The sequence below is a fragment of the Phascolarctos cinereus genome, unplaced genomic scaffold (genome assembly GCF_003287225.1).
Source record: "Phascolarctos cinereus isolate Bilbo 61053 unplaced genomic scaffold, phaCin_HiC Scaffold_2;HRSCAF=192, whole genome shotgun sequence".
In the NCBI taxonomy this organism is placed as follows: Eukaryota; Metazoa; Chordata; class Mammalia; order Diprotodontia; family Phascolarctidae; genus Phascolarctos; species Phascolarctos cinereus.
The window spans coordinates 258,329,080-258,335,079 of record NW_027555625.1 but is presented as its reverse complement, the minus strand read 5'-3'; the positions used below and the strand labels follow the sequence as shown (position 1 = coordinate 258,335,079).

The 6,000-nt window shown below is 43.1% G+C and overlaps 1 protein-coding gene across 2 annotated transcripts in view; it reads left to right on the top strand.

Moving 5' to 3' along the window:
• Positions 1-6,000, top strand: part of SNAPC4 (small nuclear RNA activating complex polypeptide 4) — a 52,053-nt gene continuing 46,053 nt past the window's right edge. The window contains exon 1 of one of the 2 annotated variants that reach the window (XM_020981888.2): positions 1-733. The gene's annotated coding sequence lies outside the window, so the exon portion shown is untranslated. The remainder of the gene's footprint in view (positions 734-6,000) is intronic. The other variant, XM_020981887.2, reaches the window with a different exon arrangement.

Genomic DNA, 6,000 nt, shown 5'->3' with positions numbered 1-6,000 from the left:
GCTGTGGGAGGCTTTGGCTTCCGAGGGCTGAAGACCTAAGACCTGGCTGCACCACTGGCTGAGTGGCTGAGGGCTTTTCTTCATCAGAATTAAAGGAAGCGCTGCTTCCCGATCTCACGGGCTTGTGAAGAAGGCCCCCCTCACGTTCGGGGGATAAAGCCTGGATTGTGAATTCAGTGGTTCAGGGAGAGCTCCCAGGGGAGGAAAAGCCCTGGACTAATTAAGTCAGCATTTGCTCCAGAACCTGGAGCCCTAAGCAGGGAAAGGGGAGGTGCGGTGCCCAGGGCCACACATCCGGGGGACGTCACAGCCAGACACAAACTGAAAAGTCCCAAGGACTTGAGGCCAGCTCTCTGGGCCCGCCCGAGGCGGCCTCTTCAAGTGACCAGTGTGGCAGGCACGAGGACACGCGCGACCTCCCGGGCACGCCCGCCCCGCGGCGATGGGAAGCGGCCGGCCTGGGCGGGCGGTGTGAGCAGCGACTTGACGGGCCTGGGCCTCCCTCGGTGAACACAAAGGCTCTACTTTGGAGGAGGCTTGCCTTAGGCTCCCACCAGCTCTCAGCGTCCGAGTTTGCTCCTCCCCCTCTTCCCCGGCGTCCCACGGCCCCGCGGACCTCAGCCCCGCCCCTCCGCAGCCGGGAGCGGGTGTTCCGGTACGGGGAGGGGGTTTCCGCTCCAAGCCGGAAGACCGTTAGCCAGGCTCCTTCTTCGGGCTCGCCTGGCGCTGGAAGGTGAGCAGTGGCGCTGTAAGGTGGCGGGACTGGATGGGGGTGATGGGACGGGGGGAAGAGGACCTTGGGGCGAGACGGGAAGGCGACGAAAGCGGAATAAATGTTTGGGGTGGGTGAATAGCGAGGTGAAGAGGAGGAGGCCCAGGCGGAGAGGAGGAAGGAGGCCTGAGATGGAGGTTGGAGGCAATTTGCAGCAGATTAAAATGCTCCGAGGGGAGAGATTTCCCCCAAGTCACATGCAAGTAACAAAGCCAGAACTCGAACCCACGATTCCTAAGGTTCAGCTCTCTTTCATAATGTGACCATGGGCTAGTCACTTCTCTCAGAACCTTAGTTTCCTCATCTGCAGAATGGAGGTATTTGTACTACCTACCACGAGGGGTTGAGAGGAAAGCATTTTATAAACCTTAAAAGGTGCTAGAGTTACGTTGTCGTTTTCATGGGCAAGGAACATGAAGTGTGACATGATCCCTTACCTTGATTTAAGTTAACAAATCAAGTAAAATCAACAAGCATTTATAAACGTCTGCAGTATGCCACGCACTAGGGATACAAAGAAAGGCAAAAAACCGTCCCTGCCCTTCCTTCAAAAAGCTCACATGCTAACAGGGCAGAAAACAACTGTGTATAAATGAGATGTACAGGCTGACTCGGAGATAATCAACAGAAGAACGGCAGTGGCATTAAGTGAAATCAGCCTGGGCTTCTTGCAGAAGGTAGGATTTTGGTTGAAACTTGAAAGGAGGCTGAGTTGAAAAGGGAAAGAATTCCAGGCATGGGGAGCCATCATCGAAAATTCCAGGAGTAAGAAGATGAAGTGTCTTGTCCAAGAAATAACAAGGCCAATGTCCTTAGATAGCAAAGTAGGAGTAAGGAGACCGGAGAGGTAGGAATGGCTTTGATCCTGTAATTGAGAGCCACGGTTGTTTATTGAATGTAGAGGAGGGGAGAAGTGGTGATAGTTAGACCTGCACTTTAGGAAGATCAGTCTGACAGCCAAGTGGCAAATGGATTGGAGTAATGAGCGACTTGTGGCAGGCTGATCGTCCAGAAGGCTGTTGCAGTTCCAGGCATGAGATGATGAGGTGCTTCACCAGTCTGGTGGCAGTGTCAGAGGAGAGAAGGTACTAATGTAGAGAGGACTTGGCAATAGGTTGGTTATGAGGAGTAAGAGGAGTGATGACACCTAGATTGTGAGCCTTGGTGTGTTGTAAGATAATGATGCTCTCCACAGTAATAGTAAAGGATGGTAATAATAAAGTTAGGAAAAGGGAGATTTTGGGGGAAAAGAAATGAGTTCACTTTGGGACGGATTGAGAGCCTGTCTACAAGGTATCTATTTTGACATGTCCAATAGGCAGTTGAAAATGTGAGAATGGAGGTCAGGAGAGAGATTAGGGTTGCATAAATAGGTCTTATTTGCATAGAATTGATCATTGAATCTCTGAGTGCTATTGAGTTCACCAAGAGAAAAAGTACAAAGGGAGAGAAGAGGGCCCAGGATTATTTTCATTTTATGTAGATTAACCCAGATCCATATTGGAGTAGTGACTTGTCTAAAGGCAGAGAATCAGTACTAGTGTCTTAGACTCCTGACTCCTGGGACATAATTCTTGCAGTTATACTTGTTCCCTTCTCAATAGTAGCTCACCACAATGTTTAGTCTGAGAGGATTGGTCCACATACTTTTTCCCCCCCAATTCAATCAAGAAGCATTTTTGAGCACCGTTTTACTATGTGCCAGGCCCTTTAGTATGTGCTGAAGTTAAAAATACAAAAATGTAACAGTCCCTGCTCTTAAGGAAATGGATGGACCTTTTCATTTAAAAAAATTTAGTTAATGAACATGGAAATGCCTATATAATATTTAAATTAGTTCTATGATATTTTCCACAAGGAAATACTTCTAGCTTAAATTTTTAAAAATTATTATTAGTGTATTTTAAAAGCTTGTAGCAAATGCAAATTAACAGCTCATTTATGAAGTACCTTACAGTTACAAAGCGTGCTTACGTCTCTTATCTCACTTTACTGACCTGGGAGGTCAAGGAGTATAAATATTATCCCCTTTTGGGGAACAGTGAAACTGAGGCCAAGAGGGAGAAGACAATTTGTCCAAGGTCACACCACTACCACTCCTTAGAGTTGGCACTAGAATACACATCTGACTAAGTCCCATCCTCCTATCACTCTGCTAGAGTAAGTCATTTGTTGTTCTTGATTACATTGTTATCTTTATTAGGGCAGTGACTAGACTTTATTTTTTTGCCCTAATGTCCTTTGCTCATGGAGCTTACTTACCGGTAGATTAGACTCAGAAGTACACGTAATATAAAATTGGACAGAATAAGATAAGCCCTTGGAAGGTAACTTGGCTTAGTGGATAGAGAGCTGACCCAGGAGTCAGGAAGACCAGGGTTCAAGTCCCACCTCTGATGTGTGACTAGCTATATGATACTGGGCAAAATCACTTAACCTCTCTGTACCACAGGCAGATTTTTAAGAGTATAAATTGCAGACCAGCTTCCCATCTGCATTGGTAGAGTGTGTTTTTTCACTTGGGAGTTTCCTGTATTGGTGAAGTCACAAGTCTAATCAAAAAACAGTCCTTAGGAGCGGTACAAAAAAGTACTATGCAAGATCTAGAGGTAATAACAGAGGTCCAAGCCCCTATTATGAGTCCTTGAAGGATATTGGGACCCTGGTAGCACTAATTATGGTTGACAATGTTCTTTCTGTTACTTGGGAAAACCAAGGATGGGTCTTTTTAGTAGAAGTTTATTAAATTCTTTCTGTTCATGTGACATCGGAAGATAAAGATGAAATAATATATAATCCTTACCTTAAAGGAGCTTAAAGTCTATGTATTCATCCTGTTGATTTTGGAAGAACTTGGAGAGAGACCAAGTGAAATATGTTATTAAGAGAAGTTGCTTTTTTTTTGTTTAATATAAATTTATTTATTTTTAGTTTTCAACATTTACTTCCACAAGATTTTGAGTTCCAAATTTTCATTCCATCTCACCCCTCCCCCCACCCCAAGATGGCATGCATTCTGAATACCCCTTCCCCTAGTCTGCCCTCTCTTCTATCTCTCCCCCCCCTTCTCTTATCCCCTTCCCCTTCTGTTTTCCTGTAGGGCAGGATAGATTTCTGTACCCCATTTCCTATATTTCTTATTTCCCGGTTGCATGTGAAAGCATTTTTTAAACATATGTTTTTAAAACTTTGGGTTCCAAATTTTCTCCCTTCCTCCCTCCCCACCCACCCTCATTGAAAAGACAAGCAACTCAATATAGGTTATACATGTGCAGTTATGCAAAACACTTCCATAGTAGACATACTGTGAAAAACTAACTGTATTTCCCTTAATCCTATTCTGCCCCCCCATTTATTCTTTTGACCCTGTCCCTCCTCAGAAGTATTTGCTTCTGATTACCCCCTTTCCCAATCTGCCCTCCTCTCTATCATCCCTCCTGCTCTCTTGTCGTCCCCCCCCCATTTTCCTGTAGGGTGAGACAGATTTCCATATCCATTAGCGTATTTGTTATTCTCTCCTTAAGCCAAATCCTATGAGAATAGGATTCACTCATTCCCCCTTACCTTCCCTTGTTTCCCCTCCACTGTAAGAGCCTTTTCTTTTCTTTTTTGTGTGTGTGAGATAATTTACCCCATTTTACCTCTCCCTTTCTCTTTCTCCCAGTATAATCCTCTCTCATCCCTTAATTTTATTCTCCAGATATGGCCCCTTCATCTTCAACTCATCCTGTGCCCTCTATCTATCTATCTATCTATCTATCTATCTATCTATCTATCTGTATACATACATACATATAATTTTTCCCTCCAACTACCCTAATACTGACAAAGGTCTCATGAGTTATAAATATCATCTTTCCATGGAGGAATGTAAACAGTTCAACCTTAATAAGTCTCTTATGATTTTTCTTTCCTGTTAACCTCCTCATGTTCCACTTGAGTCTTGTATTTGAAAGTCAAATTTTCATTCAGCTCAGGTCTTTTCATCAAGAATGCTTGAAAGTCCTCTTTTTCACTGAATGGCCATTTTTTCCCCTGAAGGTTTATACTTAGTTTTGCTGGGTAGGTGATTCTTGGTTGTAATCCTATCTCCTTTGCCCTCTGGAATATTATATTCCATGCCCTGCAGTCCTTTAATGTAGAAGCTGCTAAATCTTGTGTTATCCTGATTGTGTTTCCACAGTACTTGAATTGTTTCTTTCTGGCTGCTTGTAATATTTTCTCCTTGACCTGGGAACTCTGGAATTTGGCTACAATATTCCTAGGAGTTTTCCTTTGGGGATCTCTTTCAGGAGAGATCGGTGGATTCTTTCAATTTCTATTTTGCCCTCTGGTTCTAAAATATCAGGGCAGTTTTCCTTGATAATTTCTTGAAAGATGATGTCTAGGCTCTTTTTTTGATCATGGCTTTCAGATAGCCCAATAATTTTTAAATTCTCTCTCTGGATCTATTTTCCAGGTCAGTTGTTTTTCCAATGAGATATTTCACATTCTCTTCTATTTTTTCATTCTTTTGGATTTGTTTTACAGTGTCTTGATTTCTCATAAAGTCACTAGCTTCCAATTGCTCTATTCTAATTTTTAAGGAAATATTTTCTTCAGTAATCTTTTGGACTTCCTTTTCCATTTGGCTAATTTTTCTTTTTAGGGCATTCTTCTCTTCATTGGCTTTTTGGACCTCTTTTGCCATTTGGGTTAGGCTATTTTTTAAGGTGTTGTTTTCTTCAGTATTTTTTTGGGTCTCCTTTAGCAAGCTGTTGACTTGTTTTTCATGATTTTCTTGCATCACTCTCATTTCTCTTCCCAGTTTTTCCTCTACTTCTCTTACTTGCTTCTCAAAATCCCTTTTGAGCTCTTCCAAGGCCTGGGACTGATTCATATTTTTCTTGGAGGCTTTGGATGTAGGAGCTTTGACTTTGTTGTCTTCTTCTGGTTGTATGTTTTGATCTTCTTTGTCACCAAAGTAAGATAATGTAGTCTGACTCTTTTTGCGCTACTTGCTCATGATCCCAGCCAATTACTTGAGTTTTAAACTCTTTGTTAAGGTAAGAGTCTGCTTCCAGTGTGGAGAGTGTACTATCCCAAACTTTGGGGGTTTGTTCAGCTGTTTTCAGAAATACTTCTAGGGATCTGTAAATTTTCAGCTCTTCCAAGGTGGTATGATAAGGGGCAAGGTGTTTACTTCTTTCCTGGCCTGTCTATGAGTGACCATAAGCAGTCTTTTCTGT